Source organism: Crinia signifera, chromosome 11 (assembly GCF_055691185.1).
Source record: "Crinia signifera chromosome 11, ASM5569118v1, whole genome shotgun sequence".
NCBI lineage: Eukaryota > Metazoa > Chordata > Amphibia > Anura > Myobatrachidae > Crinia > Crinia signifera.
In genome coordinates this window covers 21,984,324-22,007,042 of record NC_139227.1, presented here as the reverse complement: position 1 = coordinate 22,007,042, position 22,719 = coordinate 21,984,324, and positions in this window count along the sequence as shown.

Genomic DNA, 22,719 nt, shown 5'->3' with positions numbered 1-22,719 from the left:
AATGTTGATATATATGTGATTTTTTTTCTGCCTGCGGTTTCAAAACCATGCACCAGAATCCACTTCTTTCAAGTCAGTAATACATTTTGGATGTGTACCTAGAGTTTAAAGCAGAAAAAACTGAACTTTTAGAATTTTCATTTTTTGACCAAAACGACAGCCCCGGGGGTTATAAACATGTTGATATGGATGTGATTTTTTTTCTGACTGCGGTTTAAAAACCATGCACCAGAATCCACTTCTTTCAACTCAGTAATACATTTTGGATGTGTACCTAGAGTTTAAAGCAGAAAAACAGGAACTTTTAGAATTTTAATTTTTTTGACCAAAACGACAGCCCCGGGGGTTATAAACATGTTGATATGGATGTGATTTTTTTTTCTGACTGCGGTTTCAAAACCATGCACCAGAATCCACTTCTTTCAACTCAGTAATACATTTTGGATGTGTACCTAGAGTTTAAAGCAGAAAAATAGGAACTTTTAGAATTTTCATTTTTTGACCAAACTGACAGCCCCGGGGGTTATAAACATGTTGATATGGATGTGATTTTTTTTCTGACTGCGGTTTCAAAACCATGCACCAGAATCCACTTCTTTCAACTCAGTAATACATTTTGGATGTGTACCTAGAGTTTAAAGCAGAAAAATAGGAACTTTTAGAATTTTCATTTTTTGACCAAAACGACAGCCCCGGGAGTTATAAAAATGTTGATATATATGTGATTTTTTTTTTCTGACTGCGGTTTCAAAACCATGCACCAGAATCCACTTCTTTCAAGTCAGTAATACATTTTGGATGTGTACCTAGAGTTTAAAGCAGAAAAAACTGAACTTTTAGAATTTTCATTTTTTGACCAAAACGACAGCCCCGGGGGTTATAAACATGTTGATATGGTTGTGATTTTTTTTCTGACTGCGGTTTCAAAACCATGCACCAGAATGCACTTCTTTCAAGTCAGTAATACATTTTGGATGTGTACCTAGAGTTTAAAGCAGAAAAACAGGAACTTTTAGAATTTTCATTTTTTGACCAGAACGACAGCCCCGGGGGTTATAAACATGTTGATATGGATGTGATTTTTTTTCTGACTGCGGTTTCAAAACCATGCACCAGAATCCACTTCTTTTAACTCAGTAATACATTTTGGATGTGTACCTAGAGTTTAAAGCAGAAAAATAGGAACTTTTAGAATTTTCATTTTTTGACCAAAACGACAGCCTCGGGAGTTATAAAAATGTTGATATATATGTGATTTTTTTTCTGCCTGCGGTTTCAAAACCATGCACCAGAATCCACTTCTTTCAAGTCAGTAATACATTTTGGATGTGTACCTAGAGTTTAAAGCAGAAAAAACTGAACTTTTAGAATTTTCATTTTTTGACCAAAACGACAGCCCCGGGGGTTATAAACATGTTGATATGGTTGTGATTTTTTTTCTGACTGCGGTTTCAAAACCATGCACCAGAATGCACTTCTTTCAAGTCAGTAATACATTTTGGATGTGTACCTAGAGTTTAAAGCAGAAAAACAGGAACTTTTAGAATTTTCATTTTTTGACCAGAACGACAGCCCCGGGGGTTATAAACATGTTGATATGGATGTGATTTTTTTTCTGACTGCGGTTTAAAAACCATGCACCAGAATCCACTTCTTTCAACTCAGTAATACATTTTGGATGTGTACCTAGAGTTTAAAGCAGAAAAACAGGAACTTTTAGAATTTTAATTTTTTTGACCAAAACGACAGCCCCGGGGGTTATAAACATGTTGATATGGATGTGATTTTTTTTCTGACTGCGGTTTCAAAACCATGCACCAGAATCCACTTCTTTCAACTCAGTAATACATTTTGGATGTGTACCTAGAGTTTAAAGCTGAAAAATAGGAACTTTTAGAATTTTCATTTTTTGACCAAACTGACAGCCCCGGGGGTTATAAACATGTTGATATGGATGTGATTTTTTTTCTGACTGCGGTTTCAAAACCATGCACCAGAATCCACTTCTTTCAACTCAGTAATACATTTTGGATGTGTACCTAGAGTTTAAAGCAGAAAAATAGGAACTTTTAGAATTTTCATTTTTTGACCAAAACGACAGCCCCGGGAGTTATAAAAATGTTGATATATATGTGATTTTTTTTTCTGACTGCGGTTTCAAAACCATGCACCAGAATCCACTTCTTTCAAGTCAGTAATACATTTTGGATGTGTACCTAGAGTTTAAAGCAGAAAAAACTGAACTTTTAGAATTTTCATTTTTTGACCAAAACGACAGCCCCGGGGGTTATAAACATGTTGATATGGTTGTGATTTTTTTTCTGACTGCGGTTTCAAAACCATGCACCAGAATGCACTTCTTTCAAGTCAGTAATACATTTTGGATGTGTACCTAGAGTTTAAAGCAGAAAAACAGGAACTTTTAGAATTTTCATTTTTTGACCAGAACGACAGCCCCGGGGGTTATAAACATGTTGATATGGATGTGATTTTTTTTCTGACTGCGGTTTCAAAACCATGCACCAGAATCCACTTCTTTCAACTCAGTAATACATTTTGGATGTGTACCTAGAGTGTAAAGCAGAAAAACAGGAACTTTTAGAATTTTCATTTTTTGACCAAAACGACAGCCCCGGGGGTTATAAACATGTTGATATGGATGTGATTTTTTTTCTGACTGCGGTTTCAAAACCATGCACCAGAATCCACTTCTTTCAACTCAGTAATACATTTTGGATGTGTACCTAGAGTTTAAAGCAGAAAAATAGGAACTTTTAGAATTTTCATTTTTTGACCAAAACGACAGCCCCGGGAGTTATAAAAATGTTGATATATATGTGATTTTTTTTCTGACTGCGGTTTCAAAACCATGCACCAGAATCCACTTCTTTCAAGTCAGTAATACATTTTGGATGTGTACCTAGAGTTTAAAGCAGAAAAAACTGAACTTTTAGAATTTTCATTTTTTGACCAAAACGACAGCCCCGGGGGTTATAAACATGTTGATATGGTTGTGATTTTTTTTCTGACTGCGGTTTCAAAACCATGCACCAGAATGCACTTCTTTCAAGTCAGTAATACATTTTGGATGTGTACCTAGAGTTTAAAGCAGAAAAACAGGAACTTTTAGAATTTTCATTTTTTGACCAGAACGACAGCCCCGGGGGTTATAAACATGTTGATATGGATGTGATTTTTTTTCTGACTGCGGTTTCAAAACCATGCACCAGAATCCACTTCTTTCAACTCAGTAATACATTTTGGATGTGTACCTAGAGTTTAAAGCAGAAAAACAGGAACTTTTAGAATTTTAATTTTTTTGACCAAAACGACAGCCTCGGGGGTTATAAACATGTTGATATGGATGTGATTTTTTTTCTGACTGCGGTTTCAAAACCATGCACCAGAATCCACTTCTTTCAACTCAGTAATACATTTTGGATGTGTACCTAGAGTTTAAAGCAGAAAAATAGGAACTTTTAGAATTTTCATTTTTTGACCAAAACGACAGCCCCGGGAGTTATAAAAATGTTGATATATATGTGATTTTTTTTTCTGACTGCGGTTTCAAAACCATGCACCAGAATCCACTTCTTTCAAGTCAGTAATACATTTTGGATGTGTACCTAGAGTTTAAAGCAGAAAAAAACTGAACTTTTAGAATTTTCATTTTTTGACCAAAACGACAGCCCCGGGGGTGATAAACATGTTGATATGGTTGTGATTTTTTTTCTGACTGCGGTTTCAAAACCATGCACCAGAATGCATTTCTTTCAAGTCAGTAATACATTTTGGATGTGTACCTAGAGTTTAAAGCAGAAAAACAGGAACTTTTAGAATTTTCATTTTTTGACCAGAACGACAGCCCCGGGGGTTATAAACATGTTGATATGGATGTGATTTTTTTTCTGACTGCGGTTTCAAAACCATGCACCAGAATGCACTTCTTTCAAGTCAGTAATACATTTTGGATGTGTACCTAGAGTTTAAAGCAGAAAAACAGGAACTTTTAGAATTTTCATTTTTTGACCAGAACGACAGCCCCGGGGGTTATAAACATGTTGATATGGATGTGATTTTTTTTCTGACTGCGGTTTCAAAACCATGCACCAGAATCCACTTCTTTCAACTCAGTAATACATTTTGGATGTGTACCTAGAGTGTAAAGCAGAAAAACAGGAACTTTTAGAATTTTCATTTTTTGACCAAAACGACAGCCCCGGGGGTTATAAACATGTTGATATGGATGTGATTTTTTTTCTGACTGCGGTTTCAAAACCATGCACCAGAATCCACTTCTTTCAACTCAGTAATACATTTTGGATGTGTATCTAGAGTTTAAAGCAGAAAAATAGGAACTTTTAGAATTTTCATTTTTTGACCAAAACGACAGCCCCGGGAGTTATAAAAATGTTGATATATATGTGATTTTTTTTCTGACTGCGGTTTCAAAACCATGCACCAGAATCCACTTCTTTCAAGGCAGTAATACATTTTGGATGTGTACCTAGAGTTTAAAGCAGAAAAAACTGAACTTTTAGAATTTTCATTTTTTGACCAGAACGACAGCCCCGGGGGTTATAAACATGTTGATATGGTTGTGATTTTTTTTCTGACTGCGGTTTCAAAACCATGCACCAGAATGCACTTCTTTCAAGTCAGTAATACATTTTGGATGTGTACCTAGAGTTTAAAGCAGAAAAACAGGAACTTTTAGAATTTTCATTTTTTGACCAAAACGACAGCCCCGGGGGTTATAAACATGTTGATATGGTTGTGATTTTTTTTCTGACTGCGGTTTCAAAACCATGCACCAGAATGCACTTCTTTCAAGTCAGTAATACATTTTGGATGTGTACCTAGAGTTTAAAGCAGAAAAACAGGAACTTTTAGAATTTTCATTTTTTGACCAGAACGACAGCCCCGGGGGTTATAAACATGTTGATATGGATGTGATTTTTTTTCTGACTGCGGTTTCAAAACCATGCACCAGAATCCACTTCTTTCAACTCAGTAATACATTTTGGATGTGTACCTAGAGTTTAAAGCAGAAAAAACTGAACTTTTAGAATTTTCATTTTTTGACCAAAACGACAGCCCCGGGGGTTATAAACATGTTGATATGGATGTGATTTTTTTTCTGACTGCGGTTTCAAAACCATGCACCAGAATCCACTTCTTTCAACTCAGTAATACATTTTGGATGTGTACCTAGAGTTTAAAGCAGAAAAACAGGAACTTTTAGAATTTTCATTTTTTGACCAGAACGACAGCCCCGGGGGTTATAAACATGTTGATATGGATGTGATTTTTTTTCTGACTGCGGTTTCAAAACCATGCACCAGAATCCACTTCTTTCAACTCAGTAATACATTTTGGATGTGTAACTAGAGTTTAAAGCAGAAAAACAGGAACTTTTAGAATTTTCATTTTTTGACCAAAACGACAGCCCCGGGAGTTATAAAAATGTTGATATATATGTGATTTTTTTTTCTGACTGCGGTTTCAAAACCATGCACCAGAATCCACTTCTTTCAAGTCAGTAATACATTTTGGATGTGTACCTAGAGTTTAAAGCAGAAAAAAATGAACTTTTAGAATTTTCATTTTTTGACCAAAACGACAGCCCCGGGGGTTATAAACATGTTGATATGGTTGTGATTTTTTTTCTGACTGCGGTTTCAAAACCATGCACCAGAATGCACTTCTTTCAAGTCAGTAATACATTTTGGATGTGTACCTAGAGTTTAAAGCAGAAAAACAGGAACTTTTAGAATTTTCATTTTTTGACCAGAACGACAGCCCCGGGGGTTATAAACATGTTGATATGGATGTGATTTTTTTTCTGACTGCGGTTTCAAAACCATGCACCAGAATCCACTTCTTTCAACTCAGTAATACATTTTGGATGTGTACCTAGAGTTTAAAGCAGAAAAACAGGAACTTTTAGAATTTTCATTTTTTGACCAAAACGACAGCCCCGGGGGTTATAAACATGTTGATATGGATGTGATTTTTTTTCTGACTGCGGTTTCAAAACCATGCACCAGAATCCACTTCTTTCAACTCAGTAATACATTTTGGATGTGTACCTAGAGTTTAAAGCAGAAAAATAGGAACTTTTAGAATTTTCATTTTTTGACCAAAACGACAGCCCCGGGAGTTATAAAAATGTTGATATATATGTGATTTTTTTTTCTGACTGCGGTTTCAAAACCATGCACCAGAATCCACTTCTTTCAAGTCAGTAATACATTTTGGATGTGTACCTAGAGTTTAAAGCAGAAAAAACTGAACTTTTAGAATTTTCATTTTTTGACCAAAACGACAGCCCCGGGGGTTATAAACATGTTGATATGGTTGTGATTTTTTTTCTGACTGCGGTTTCAAAACCATGCACCAGAATGCACTTCTTTCAAGTCAGTAATACATTTTGGATGTGTACCTAGAGTTTAAAGCAGAAAAACAGGAACTTTTAGAATTTTCATTTTTTGACCAGAACGACAGCCCCGGGGGTTATAAACATGTTGATATGGATGTGATTTTTTTTCTGACTGCGGTTTCAAAACCATGCACCAGAATCCACTTCTTTCAACTCAGTAATACATTTTGGATGTGTACCTAGAGTTTAAAGCAGAAAAACAGGAACTTTTAGAATTTTAATTTTTTTGACCAAAACGACAGCCTCGGGGGTTATAAACATGTTGATATGGATGTGATTTTTTTTCTGACTGCGGTTTCAAAACCATGCACCAGAATCCACTTCTTTCAACTCAGTAATACATTTTGGATGTGTACCTAGAGTTTAAAGCAGAAAAATAGGAACTTTTAGAATTTTCATTTTTTGACCAAAACGACAGCCCCGGGAGTTATAAAAATGTTGATATATATGTGATTTTTTTTTCTGACTGCGGTTTCAAAACCATGCACCAGAATCCACTTCTTTCAAGTCAGTAATACATTTTGGATGTGTACCTAGAGTTTAAAGCAGAAAAAAACTGAACTTTTAGAATTTTCATTTTTTGACCAAAACGACAGCCCCGGGGGTGATAAACATGTTGATATGGTTGTGATTTTTTTTCTGACTGCGGTTTCAAAACCATGCACCAGAATGCATTTCTTTCAAGTCAGTAATACATTTTGGATGTGTACCTAGAGTTTAAAGCAGAAAAACAGGAACTTTTAGAATTTTCATTTTTTGACCAGAACGACAGCCCCGGGGGTTATAAACATGTTGATATGGATGTGATTTTTTTTCTGACTGCGGTTTCAAAACCATGCACCAGAATGCACTTCTTTCAAGTCAGTAATACATTTTGGATGTGTACCTAGAGTTTAAAGCAGAAAAACAGGAACTTTTAGAATTTTCATTTTTTGACCAGAACGACAGCCCCGGGGGTTATAAACATGTTGATATGGATGTGATTTTTTTTCTGACTGCGGTTTCAAAACCATGCACCAGAATCCACTTCTTTCAACTCAGTAATACATTTTGGATGTGTACCTAGAGTGTAAAGCAGAAAAACAGGAACTTTTAGAATTTTCATTTTTTGACCAAAACGACAGCCCCGGGGGTTATAAACATGTTGATATGGATGTGATTTTTTTTCTGACTGCGGTTTCAAAACCATGCACCAGAATCCACTTCTTTCAACTCAGTAATACATTTTGGATGTGTATCTAGAGTTTAAAGCAGAAAAATAGGAACTTTTAGAATTTTCATTTTTTGACCAAAACGACAGCCCCGGGAGTTATAAAAATGTTGATATATATGTGATTTTTTTTTCTGACTGCGGTTTCAAAACCATGCACCAGAATCCACTTCTTTCAAGTCAGTAATACATTTTGGATGTGTACCTAGAGTGTAAAGCAGAAAAACAGGAACTTTTAGAATTTTCATTTTTTGACCAAAACGACAGCCCCGGGGGTTATAAACATGTTGATATGGATGTGATTTTTTTTCTGACTGCGGTTTCAAAACCATGCACCAGAATCCACTTCTTTCAACTCAGTAATACATTTTGGATGTGTATCTAGAGTTTAAAGCAGAAAAATAGGAACTTTTAGAATTTTCATTTTTTGACCAAAACGACAGCCCCGGGAGTTATAAAAATGTTGATATATATGTGATTTTTTTTCTGACTGCGGTTTCAAAACCATGCACCAGAATCCACTTCTTTCAAGGCAGTAATACATTTTGGATGTGTACCTAGAGTTTAAAGCAGAAAAAACTGAACTTTTAGAATTTTCATTTTTTGACCAGAACGACAGCCCCGGGGGTTATAAACATGTTGATATGGTTGTGATTTTTTTTCTGACTGCGGTTTCAAAACCATGCACCAGAATGCACTTCTTTCAAGTCAGTAATACATTTTGGATGTGTACCTAGAGTTTAAAGCAGAAAAACAGGAACTTTTAGAATTTTCATTTTTTGACCAAAACGACAGCCCCGGGGGTTATAAACATGTTGATATGGTTGTGATTTTTTTTCTGACTGCGGTTTCAAAACCATGCACCAGAATGCACTTCTTTCAAGTCAGTAATACATTTTGGATGTGTACCTAGAGTTTAAAGCAGAAAAACAGGAACTTTTAGAATTTTCATTTTTTGACCAGAACGACAGCCCCGGGGGTTATAAACATGTTGATATGGATGTGATTTTTTTTCTGACTGCGGTTTCAAAACCATGCACCAGAATCCACTTCTTTCAACTCAGTAATACATTTTGGATGTGTACCTAGAGTTTAAAGCAGAAAAAACTGAACTTTTAGAATTTTCATTTTTTGACCAAAACGACAGCCCCGGGGGTTATAAACATGTTGATATGGATGTGATTTTTTTTCTGACTGCGGTTTCAAAACCATGCACCAGAATCCACTTCTTTCAACTCAGTAATACATTTTGGATGTGAACCTAGAGTTTAAAGCAGAAAAACAGGAACTTTTAGAATTTTCATTTTTTGACCAGAACGACAGCCCCGGGGGTTATAAACATGTTGATATGGATGTGATTTTTTTTCTGACTGCGGTTTCAAAACCATGCACCAGAATCCACTTCTTTCAACTCAGTAATACATTTTGGATGTGTAACTAGAGTTTAAAGCAGAAAAACAGGAACTTTTAGAATTTTCATTTTTTGACCAAAACGACAGCCCCGGGAGTTATAAAAATGTTGATATATATGTGATTTTTTTTTCTGACTGCGGTTTCAAAACCATGCACCAGAATCCACTTCTTTCAAGTCAGTAATACATTTTGGATGTGTACCTAGAGTTTAAAGCAGAAAAAACTGAACTTTTAGAATTTTCATTTTTTGACCAAAACGACAGCCCCGGGGGTTATAAACATGTTGATATGGTTGTGATTTTTTTTCTGACTGCGGTTTCAAAACCATGCACCAGAATGCACTTCTTTCAAGTCAGTAATACATTTTGGATGTGTACCTAGAGTTTAAAGCAGAAAAACAGGAACTTTTAGAATTTTCATTTTTTGACCAGAACGACAGCCCCGGGGGTTATAAACATGTTGATATGGATGTGATTTTTTTTCTGACTGCGGTTTCAAAACCATGCACCAGAATCCACTTCTTTCAACTCAGTAATACATTTTGGATGTGTACCTAGAGTTTAAAGCAGAAAAACAGGAACTTTTAGAATTTTAATTTTTTTGACCAAAACGACAGCCTCGGGGGTTATAAACATGTTGATATGGATGTGATTTTTTTTCTGACTGCGGTTTCAAAACCATGCACCAGAATCCACTTCTTTCAACTCAGTAATACATTTTGGATGTGTACCTAGAGTTTAAAGCAGAAAAATAGGAACTTTTAGAATTTTCATTTTTTGACCAAAACGACAGCCCCGGGAGTTATAAAAATGTTGATATATATGTGATTTTTTTTTCTGACTGCGGTTTCAAAACCATGCACCAGAATCCACTTCTTTCAAGTCAGTAATACATTTTGGATGTGTACCTAGAGTTTAAAGCAGAAAAAAACTGAACTTTTAGAATTTTCATTTTTTGACCAAAACGACAGCCCCGGGGGTTATAAACATGTTGATATGGTTGTGATTTTTTTTCTGACTGCGGTTTCAAAACCATGCACCAGAATGCACTTCTTTCAAGTCAGTAATACATTTTGGATGTGTACCTAGAGTTTAAAGCAGAAAAACAGGAACTTTTAGAATTTTCATTTTTTGACCAGAACGACAGCCCCGGGGGTTATAAACATGTTGATATGGATGTGATTTTTTTTCTGACTGCGGTTTCAAAACCATGCACCAGAATCCACTTCTTTCAACTCAGTAATACATTTTGGATGTGTACCTAGAGTTTAAAGCAGAAAAACAGGAACTTTTAGAATTTTCATTTTTTGACCAAAACGACAGCCCCGGGGGTTATAAACATGTTGATATGGATGTGATTTTTTTTCTGACTGCGGTTTCAAAACCATGCACCAGAATCCACTTCTTTCAACTCAGTAATACATTTTGGATGTGTACCTAGAGTTTAAAGCAGAAAAATAGGAACTTTTAGAATTTTCATTTTTTGACCAAAACGACAGCCCCGGGAGTTATAAAAATGTTGATATATATGTGATTTTTTTTTCTGACTGCGGTTTCAAAACCATGCACCAGAATCCACTTCTTTCAAGTCAGTAATACATTTTGGATGTGTACCTAGAGTTTAAAGCAGAAAAAACTGAACTTTTAGAATTTTCATTTTTTGACCAAAACGACAGCCCCGGGGGTTATAAACATGTTGATATGGTTGTGATTTTTTTTCTGACTGCGGTTTCAAAACCATGCACCAGAATGCACTTCTTTCAAGTCAGTAATACATTTTGGATGTGTACCTAGAGTTTAAAGCAGAAAAACAGGAACTTTTAGAATTTTCATTTTTTGACCAGAACGACAGCCCCGGGGGTTATAAACATGTTGATATGGATGTGATTTTTTTTCTGACTGCGGTTTCAAAACCATGCACCAGAATCCACTTCTTTCAACTCAGTAATACATTTTGGATGTGTACCTAGAGTTTAAAGCAGAAAAACAGGAACTTTTAGAATTTTAATTTTTTTGACCAAAACGACAGCCTCGGGGGTTATAAACATGTTGATATGGATGTGATTTTTTTTCTGACTGCGGTTTCAAAACCATGCACCAGAATCCACTTCTTTCAACTCAGTAATACATTTTGGATGTGTACCTAGAGTTTAAAGCAGAAAAATAGGAACTTTTAGAATTTTCATTTTTTGACCAAAACGACAGCCCCGGGAGTTATAAAAATGTTGATATATATGTGATTTTTTTTTCTGACTGCGGTTTCAAAACCATGCACCAGAATCCACTTCTTTCAAGTCAGTAATACATTTTGGATGTGTACCTAGAGTTTAAAGCAGAAAAAAACTGAACTTTTAGAATTTTCATTTTTTGACCAAAACGACAGCCCCGGGGGTGATAAACATGTTGATATGGTTGTGATTTTTTTTCTGACTGCGGTTTCAAAACCATGCACCAGAATGCATTTCTTTCAAGTCAGTAATACATTTTGGATGTGTACCTAGAGTTTAAAGCAGAAAAACAGGAACTTTTAGAATTTTCATTTTTTGACCAGAACGACAGCCCCGGGGGTTATAAACATGTTGATATGGATGTGATTTTTTTTCTGACTGCGGTTTCAAAACCATGCACCAGAATGCACTTCTTTCAAGTCAGTAATACATTTTGGATGTGTACCTAGAGTTTAAAGCAGAAAAACAGGAACTTTTAGAATTTTCATTTTTTGACCAGAACGACAGCCCCGGGGGTTATAAACATGTTGATATGGATGTGATTTTTTTTCTGACTGCGGTTTCAAAACCATGCACCAGAATCCACTTCTTTCAACTCAGTAATACATTTTGGATGTGTACCTAGAGTGTAAAGCAGAAAAACAGGAACTTTTAGAATTTTCATTTTTTGACCAAAACGACAGCCCCGGGGGTTATAAACATGTTGATATGGATGTGATTTTTTTTCTGACTGCGGTTTCAAAACCATGCACCAGAATCCACTTCTTTCAACTCAGTAATACATTTTGGATGTGTATCTAGAGTTTAAAGCAGAAAAATAGGAACTTTTAGAATTTTCATTTTTTGACCAAAACGACAGCCCCGGGAGTTATAAAAATGTTGATATATATGTGATTTTTTTTTCTGACTGCGGTTTCAAAACCATGCACCAGAATCCACTTCTTTCAAGTCAGTAATACATTTTGGATGTGTACCTAGAGTTTAAAGCAGAAAAAAATGAACTTTTAGAATTTTCATTTTTTGACCAAAACGACAGCCCCGGGGGTTATAAACATGTTGATATGGTTGTGATTTTTTTTCTGACTGCGGTTTCAAAACCATGCACCAGAATGCACTTCTTTCAAGTCAGTAATACATTTTGGATGTGTACCTAGAGTTTAAAGCAGAAAAACAGGAACTTTTAGAATTTTCATTTTTTGACCAGAACGACAGCCCCGGGGGTTATAAACATGTTGATATGGATGTGATTTTTTTTCTGACTGCGGTTTCAAAACCATGCACCAGAATCCACTTCTTTCAACTCAGTAATACATTTTGGATGTGTACCTAGAGTTTAAAGCAGAAAAACAGGAACTTTTAGAATTTTCATTTTTTGACCAAAACGACAGCCCCGGGGGTTATAAACATGTTGATATGGATGTGATTTTTTTTCTGACTGCGGTTTCAAAACCATGCACCAGAATCCACTTCTTTCAACTCAGTAATACATTTTGGATGTGTACCTAGAGTTTAAACAGAAAAATAGGAACTTTTAGAATTTTCATTTTTTGACCAAAACGACAGCCCCGGGAGTTATAAAAATGTTGATATATATGTGATTTTTTTTTCTGACTGCGGTTTCAAAACCATGCACCAGAATCCACTTCTTTCAAGTCAGTAATACATTTTGGATGTGTACCTAGAGTTTAAAGCAGAAAAAACTGAACTTTTAGAATTTTCATTTTTTGACCAAAACGACAGCCCCGGGGGTTATAAACATGTTGATATGGTTGTGATTTTTTTTCTGACTGCGGTTTCAAAACCATGCACCAGAATGCACTTCTTTCAAGTCAGTAATACATTTTGGATGTGTACCTAGAGTTTAAAGCAGAAAAACAGGAACTTTTAGAATTTTCATTTTTTGACCAGAACGACAGCCCCGGGGGTTATAAACATGTTGATATGGATGTGATTTTTTTTCTGACTGCGGTTTCAAAACCATGCACCAGAATCCACTTCTTTCAACTCAGTAATACATTTTGGATGTGTACCTAGAGTTTAAAGCAGAAAAACAGGAACTTTTAGAATTTTAATTTTTTTGACCAAAACGACAGCCTCGGGGGTTATAAACATGTTGATATGGATGTGATTTTTTTTCTGACTGCGGTTTCAAAACCATGCACCAGAATCCACTTCTTTCAACTCAGTAATACATTTTGGATGTGTACCTAGAGTTTAAAGCAGAAAAATAGGAACTTTTAGAATTTTCATTTTTTGACCAAAACGACAGCCCCGGGAGTTATAAAAATGTTGATATATATGTGATTTTTTTTTCTGACTGCGGTTTCAAAACCATGCACCAGAATCCACTTCTTTCAAGTCAGTAATACATTTTGGATGTGTACCTAGAGTTTAAAGCAGAAAAAAACTGAACTTTTAGAATTTTCATTTTTTGACCAAAACGACAGCCCCGGGGGTGATAAACATGTTGATATGGTTGTGATTTTTTTTCTGACTGCGGTTTCAAAACCATGCACCAGAATGCATTTCTTTCAAGTCAGTAATACATTTTGGATGTGTACCTAGAGTTTAAAGCAGAAAAACAGGAACTTTTAGAATTTTCATTTTTTGACCAGAACGACAGCCCCGGGGGTTATAAACATGTTGATATGGATGTGATTTTTTTTCTGACTGCGGTTTCAAAACCATGCACCAGAATGCACTTCTTTCAAGTCAGTAATACATTTTGGATGTGTACCTAGAGTTTAAAGCAGAAAAACAGGAACTTTTAGAATTTTCATTTTTTGACCAGAACGACAGCCCCGGGGGTTATAAACATGTTGATATGGATGTGATTTTTTTTCTGACTGCGGTTTCAAAACCATGCACCAGAATCCACTTCTTTCAACTCAGTAATACATTTTGGATGTGTACCTAGAGTGTAAAGCAGAAAAACAGGAACTTTTAGAATTTTCATTTTTTTACCAAAACGACAGCCCCGGGGGTTATAAACATGTTGATATGGATGTGATTTTTTTTCTGACTGCGGTTTCAAAACCATGCACCAGAATCCACTTCTTTCAACTCAGTAATACATTTTGGATGTGTATCTAGAGTTTAAAGCAGAAAAATAGGAACTTTTAGAATTTTCATTTTTTGACCAAAACGACAGCCCCGGGAGTTATAAAAATGTTGATATATATGTGATTTTTTTTCTGACTGCGGTTTCAAAACCATGCACCAGAATCCACTTCTTTCAAGGCAGTAATACATTTTGGATGTGTACCTAGAGTTTAAAGCAGAAAAAACTGAACTTTTAGAATTTTCATTTTTTGACCAGAACGACAGCCCCGGGGGTTATAAACATGTTGACATGGTTGTGATTTTTTTTCTGACTGCGGTTTCAAAACCATGCACCAGAATGCACTTCTTTCAAGTCAGTAATACATTTTGGATGTGTACCTAGAGTTTAAAGCAGAAAAACAGGAACTTTTAGAATTTTCATTTTTTGACCAAAACGACAGCCCCGGGGGTTATAAACATGTTGATATGGTTGTGATTTTTTTTCTGACTGCGGTTTCAAAACCATGCACCAGAATGCACTTCTTTCAAGTCAGTAATACATTTTGGATGTGTACCTAGAGTTTAAAGCAGAAAAACAGGAACTTTTAGAATTTTCATTTTTTGACCAGAACGACAGCCCCGGGGGTTATAAACATGTTGATATGGATGTGATTTTTTTTCTGACTGCGGTTTCAAAACCATGCACCAGAATCCACTTCTTTCAACTCAGTAATACATTTTGGATGTGTACCTAGAGTTTAAAGCAGAAAAAACTGAACTTTTAGAATTTTCATTTTTTGACCAAAACGACAGCCCCGGCGGTTATAAACATGTTGATATCGATGTGATTTTTTTTCTGACTGCGGTTTCAAAACCATGCACCAGAATCCACTTCTTTCAACTCAGTAATACATTTTGGATGTGTACCTAGAGTTTAAAGCAGAAAAACAGGAACTTTTAGAATTTTCATTTTTTGACCAGAACGACAGCCCCGGGGGTTATAAACATGTTGATATGGATGTGATTTTTTTTCTGACTGCGGTTTCAAAACCATGCACCAGAATCCACTTCTTTCAACTCAGTAATACATTTTGGATGTGTAACTAGAGTTTAAAGCAGAAAAACAGGAACTTTTAGAATTTTCATTTTTTGACCAAAACGACAGCCCCGGGAGTTATAAAAATGTTGATATATATGTGATTTTTTTTTCTGACTGCGGTTTCAAAACCATGCACCAGAATCCACTTCTTTCAAGTCAGTAATACATTTTGGATGTGTACCTAGAGTTTAAAGCAGAAAAAAATGAACTTTTAGAATTTTCATTTTTTGACCAAAACGACAGCCCCGGGGGTTATAAACATGTTGATATGGTTGTGATTTTTTTTCTGACTGCGGTTTCAAAACCATGCACCAGAATGCACTTCTTTCATGTCAGTAATACATTTTGGATGTGTACCTAGAGTTTAAAGCAGAAAAACAGGAACTTTTAGAATTTTCATTTTTTGACCAGAACGACAGCCCCGGGGGTTATAAACATGTTGATATGGATGTGATTTTTTTTCTGACTGCGGTTTCAAAACCATGCACCAGAATCCACTTCTTTCAACTCAGTAATACATTTTGGATGTGTACCTAGAGTTTAAAGCAGAAAAACAGGAACTTTTAGAATTTTCATTTTTTGACCAAAACGACAGCCCCGGGGGTTATAAACATGTTGATATGGATGTGATTTTTTTTCTGACTGCGGTTTCAAAACCATGCACCAGAATCCACTTCTTTCAACTCAGTAATACATTTTGGATGTGTACCTAGAGTTTAAAGCAGAAAAATAGGAACTTTTAGAATTTTCATTTTTTGACCAAAACGACAGCCCCGGGAGTTATAAAAATGTTGATATATATGTGATTTTTTTTTCTGACTGCGGTTTCAAAACCATGCACCAGAATCCACTTCTTTCAAGTCAGTAATACATTTTGGATGTGTACCTAGAGTTTAAAGCAGAAAAAACTGAACTTTTAGAATTTTCATTTTTTGACCAAAACGACAGCCCCGGGGGTTATAAACATGTTGATATGGTTGTGATTTTTTTTCTGACTGCGGTTTCAAAACCATGCACCAGAATGCACTTCTTTCAAGTCAGTAATACATTTTGGATGTGTACCTAGAGTTTAAAGCAGAAAAACAGGAACTTTTAGAATTTTCATTTTTTGACCAGAACGACAGCCCCGGGGGTTATAAACATGTTGATATGGATGTGATTTTTTTTCTGACTGCGGTTTCAAAACCATGCACCAGAATCCACTTCTTTCAACTCAGTAATACATTTTGGATGTGTACCTAGAGTTTAAAGCAGAAAAACAGGAACTTTTAGAATTTTCATTTTTTGACCAAAACGACAGCCCCGGGAGTTATAAAAATGTTGATATATATGTGATTTTTTTTTCTGACTGCGGTTTCAAAACCATGCACCAGAATCCACTTCTTTCAAGTCAGTAATACATTTTGGATGTGTACCTAGAGTTTAAAGCAGAAAAAACTGAACTTTTAGAATTTTCATTTTTTGACCAAAACGACAGCCCCGGGGGTTATAAACATGTTGATATGGTTGTGATTTTTTTTCTGACTGCGGTTTCAAAACCATGCACCAGAATGCACTTCTTTCAAGTCAGTAATACATTTTGGATGTGTACCTAGAGTTTAAAGCAGAAAAACAGGAACTTTTAGAATTTTCATTTTTTGACCAGAACGACAGCCCCGGGGGTTATAAACATGTTGATATGGATGTGATTTTTTTTCTGACTGCGGTTTCAAAACCATGCACCAGAATCCACTTCTTTCAACTCAGTAATACATTTTGGATGTGTACCTAGAGTTTAAAGCAGAAAAACAGGAACTTTTAGAATTTTCATTTTTTGACCAAAACGACAGCCCCGGGAGTTATAAAAATGTTGATATATATGTGATTTTTTTTTCTGACTGCGGTTTCAAAACCATGCACCAGAATCCACTTCTTTCAAGTCAGTAATACATTTTGGATGTGTACCTAGAGTTTAAAGCAGAAAAAACTGAACTTTTAGAATTTTCATTTTTTGACCAAAACGACAGCCCCGGGGGTTATAAACATGTTGATATGGTTGTGATTTTTTTTCTGACTGCGGTTTCAAAACCATGCACCAGAATGCACTTCTTTCAAGTCAGTAATACATTTTGGATGTGTACCTAGAGTTTAAAGCAGAAAAAACTGAACTTTTAGAATTTTCATTTTTTGACCAAAACGACAGCCCCGGGGGTTATAAACATGTTGATATGGTTGTGATTTTTTTTCTGACTGCGGTTTCAAAACCATGCACCAGAATGCACTTCTTTCAAGTCAGTAATACATTTTGGATGTGTACCTAGAGTTTAAAGCAGAAAAACAGGAACTTTTAGAATTTTCATTTTTTGACCAGAACGACAGCCCCGGGGGTTATAAACATGTTGATATGGATGTGATTTTTTTTCTGACTGCGGTTTCAAAACCATGCACCAGAATCCACTTCTTTCAACTCAGTAATACATTTTGGATGTGTACCTAGAGTTTAAAGCAGAAAAACAGGAACTTTTAGAATTTTAATTTTTTTGACCAAAACGACAGCCCCGGGGGTTATAAACATGTTGATATGGATGTGATTTTTTTTCTGACTGCGGTTTCAAAACCATGCACCAGAATCCACTTCTTTCAACTCAGTAATACATTTTGGATGTGTACCTAGAGTTTAAAGCAGAAAAATAGGAACTTTTAGAATTTTCATTTTTTGACCAAAACGACAGCCCCGGGAGTTATAAAAATGTTGATATATATGTGATTTTTTTTTCTGACTGCGGTTTCAAAACCATGCACCAGAATCCACTTCTTTCAAGTCAGTAATACATTTTGGATGTGTACCTAGAGTTTAAAGCAGAAAAAAATGAACTTTTAGAATTTTCATTTTTTGACCAAAACGACAGCCCCGGGGGTTATAAACATGTTGATATGGTTGTGATTTTTTTTCTGACTGCGGTTTCAAAACCATGCACCAGAATGCACTTCTTTCAAGTCAGTAATACATTTTGGATGTGTACCTAGAGTTTAAAGCAGAAAAACAGGAACTTTTAGAATTTTCATTTTTTGACCAGAACGACAGCCCCGGGGGTTATAAACATGTTGATATGGATGTGATTTTTTTTCTGACTGCGGTTTCAAAACCATGCACCAGAATCCACTTCTTTCAACTCAGTAATACATTTTGGATGTGTACCTAGAGTTTAAAGCAGAAAAACAGGAACTTTTAGAATTTTCATTTTTTGACCAAAACGACAGCCCCGGGGGTTATAAACATGTTGATATGGATGTGATTTTTTTTCTGACTGCGGTTTCAAAACCATGCACCAGAATCCACTTCTTTCAACTCAGTAATACATTTTGGATGTGTACCTAGAGTTTAAAGCAGAAAAATAGGAACTTTTAGAATTTTCATTTTTTGACCAAAACGACAGCCCCGGGAGTTATAAAAATGTTGATATATATGTGATTTTTTTTTCTGACTGCGGTTTCAAAACCATGCACCAGAATCCACTTCTTTCAAGTCAGTAATACATTTTGGATGTGTACCTAGAGTTTAAAGCAGAAAAAACTGAACTTTTAGAATTTTCATTTTTTGACCAAAACGACAGCCCCGGGGGTTATAAACATGTTGATATGGTTGTGATTTTTTTTCTGACTGCGGTTTCAAAACCATGCACCAGAATGCACTTCTTTCAAGTCAGTAATACATTTTGGATGTGTACCTAGAGTTTAAAGCAGAAAAACAGGAACTTTTAGAATTTTCATTTTTTGACCAGAACGACAGCCCCGGGGGTTATAAACATGTTGATATGGATGTGATTTTTTTTCTGACTGCGGTTTCAAAACCATGCACCAGAATCCACTTCTTTCAACTCAGTAATACATTTTGGATGTGTACCTAGAGTTTAAAGCAGAAAAACAGGAACTTTTAGAATTTTCATTTTTTGACCAAAACGACAGCCCCGGGAGTTATAAAAATGTTGATATATATGTGATTTTTTTTTCTGACTGCGGTTTCAAAACCATGCACCAGAATCCACTTCTTTCAACTCAGTAATACATTTTGGATGTGTACCTAGAGTGTAAAGCAGAAAAACAGGAACTTTTAGAATTTTCATTTTTTGACCAAAACGACAGCCCCGGGGGTTATAAACATGTTGATATGGATGTGATTTTTTTTCTGACTGCGGTTTCAAAACCATGCACCAGAATCCACTTCTTTCAACTCAGTAATACATTTTGGATGTGTATCTAGAGTTTAAAGCAGAAAAATAGGAACTTTTAGAATTTTCATTTTTTGACCAAAACGACAGCCCCGGGAGTTATAAAAATGTTGATATATATGTGATTTTTTTTCTGACTGCGGTTTCAAAACCATGCACCAGAATCCACTTCTTTCAAGGCAGTAATACATTTTGGATGTGTACCTAGAGTTTAAAGCAGAAAAAACTGAACTTTTAGAATTTTCATTTTTTGACCAGAACGACAGCCCCGGGGGTTATAAACATGTTGATATGGTTGTGATTTTTTTTCTGACTGCGGTTTCAAAACCATGCACCAGAATCCACTTCTTTCAACTCAGTAATACATTTTGGATGTGTATCTAGAGTTTAAAGCAGAAAAATAGGAACTTTTAGAATTTTCATTTTTTGACCAAAACGACAGCCCCGGGAGTTATAAAAATGTTGATATATATGTGATTTTTTTTCTGACTGCGGTTTCAAAACCATGCACCAGAATCCACTTCTTTCAAGGCAGTAATACATTTTGGATGTGTACCTAGAGTTTAAAGCAGAAAAAACTGAACTTTTAGAATTTTCATTTTTTGACCAGAACGACAGCCCCGGGGGTTATAAACATGTTGATATGGTTGTGATTTTTTTTCTGACTGCGGTTTCAAAACCATGCACCAGAATCCACTTCTTTCAAGTCAGTAATACATTTTGGATGTGTACCTAGAGTTTAAAGCAGAAAAAACTGAACTTTTAGAATTTTCATTTTTTGACCAAAACGACAGCCCCGGGGGTTATAAACATGTTGATATGGTTGTGATTTTTTTTCTGACTGCGGTTTCAAAACCATGCACCAGAATGCACTTCTTTCAAGTCAGTAATACATTTTGGATGTGTACCTAGAGTTTAAAGCAGAAAAACAGGAACTTTTAGAATTTTCATTTTTTGACCAGAACGACAGCCCCGGGGGTTATAAACATGTTGATATGGATGTGATTTTTTTTCTGACTGCGGTTTCAAAACCATGCACCAGAATCCACTTCTTTCAACTCAGTAATACATTTTGGATGTGTACCTAGAGTTTAAAGCAGAAAAACAGGAACTTTTAGAATTTTCATTTTTTGACCAAAACGACAGCCCCGGGAGTTATAAAAATGTTGATATATATGTGATTTTTTTTTCTGACTGCGGTTTCAAAACCATGCACCAGAATCCACTTCTTTCAACTCAGTAATACATTTTGGATGTGTACCTAGAGTGTAAAGCAGAAAAACAGGAACTTTTAGAATTTTCATTTTTTGACCAAAACGACAGCCCCGGGGGTTATAAACATGTTGATATGGATGTGATTTTTTTTCTGACTGCGGTTTCAAAACCATGCACCAGAATCCACTTCTTTCAACTCAGTAATACATTTTGGATGTGTATCTAGAGTTTAAAGCAGAAAAATAGGAACTTTTAGAATTTTCATTTTTTGACCAAAACGACAGCCCCGGGAGTTATAAAAATGTTGATATATATGTGATTTTTTTTCTGACTGCGGTTTCAAAACCATGCACCAGAATCCACTTCTTTCAAGGCAGTAATACATTTTGGATGTGTACCTAGAGTTTAAAGCAGAAAAAACTGAACTTTTAGAATTTTCATTTTTTGACCAGAACGACAGCCCCGGGGGTTATAAACATGTTGATATGGTTGTGATTTTTTTTCTGACTGCGGTTTCAAAACCATGCACCAGAATGCACTTCTTTCAAGTCAGTAATACATTTTGGATGTGTACCTAGAGTTTAAAGCAGAAAAACAGGAACTTCTAGAATTTTCATTTTTTGACCAAAACGACAGCCCCGGGGGTTATAAACATGTTGATATGGTTGTGATTTTTTTTCTGACTGCGGTTTCAAAACCATGCACCAGAATGCACTTCTTTCAAGTCAGTAATACATTTTGGATGTGTACCTAGAGTTTAAAGCAGAAAAACAGGAACTTTTAGAATTTTCATTTTTTGACCAGAACGACAGCCCCGGGGGTTATAAACATGTTGATATGGTTGTGATTTTTTTTCTGACTGCGGTTTCAAAACCATGCACCAGAATGCATTTCTTTCAAGTCAGTAATACATTTTGGATGTGTACCTAGAGTTTATAGCAGAAAAACAGGAACTTTTAGAATTTTCATTTTTTGACCAGAACGACAGCCCCGGGGGTTATAAACATGTTGATATGGATGTGATTTTTTTTCTGACTGCGGTTTCAAAACCATGCACCAGAATGCACTTCTTTCAAGTCAGTAATACATTTTGGATGTGTACCTAGAGTTTAAAGCAGAAAAACAGGAACTTTTAGAATTTTCATTTTTTGACCAGAACGACAGCCCCGGGGGTTATAAACATGTTGATATGGATGTGATTTTTTTTCTGACTGCGGTTTCAAAACCATGCACCAGAATCCACTTCTTTCAACTCAGTAATACATTTTGGATGTGTACCTAGAGTGTAAAGCAGAAAAACAGGAACTTTTAGAATTTTCATTTTTTGACCAAAACGACAGCCCCGGGGGTTATAAACATGTTGATATGGATGTGATTTTTTTTCTGACTGCGGTTTCAAAACCATGCACCAGAATCCACTTCTTTCAACTCAGTAATACATTTTGGATGTGTATCTAGAGTTTAAAGCAGAAAAATAGGAACTTTTAGAATTTTCATTTTTTGACCAAAACGACAGCCCCGGGAGTTATAAAAATGTTGATATATATGTGATTTTTTTTCTGACTGCGGTTTCAAAACCATGCACCAGAATCCACTTCTTTCAAGGCACTAATACATTTTGGATGTGTACCTAGAGTTTAAAGCAGAAAAAACTGAACTTTTAGAATTTTCATTTTTTGACCAGAACGACAGCCCCGGGGGTTATAAACATGTTGATATGGTTGTGATTTTTTTTCTGACTGCGGTTTCAAAACCATGCACCAGAATGCACTTCTTTCAAGTCAGTAATACATTTTGGATGTGTACCTAGAGTTTAAAGCAGAAAAACAGGAACTTTTAGAATTTTCATTTTTTGACCAAAAC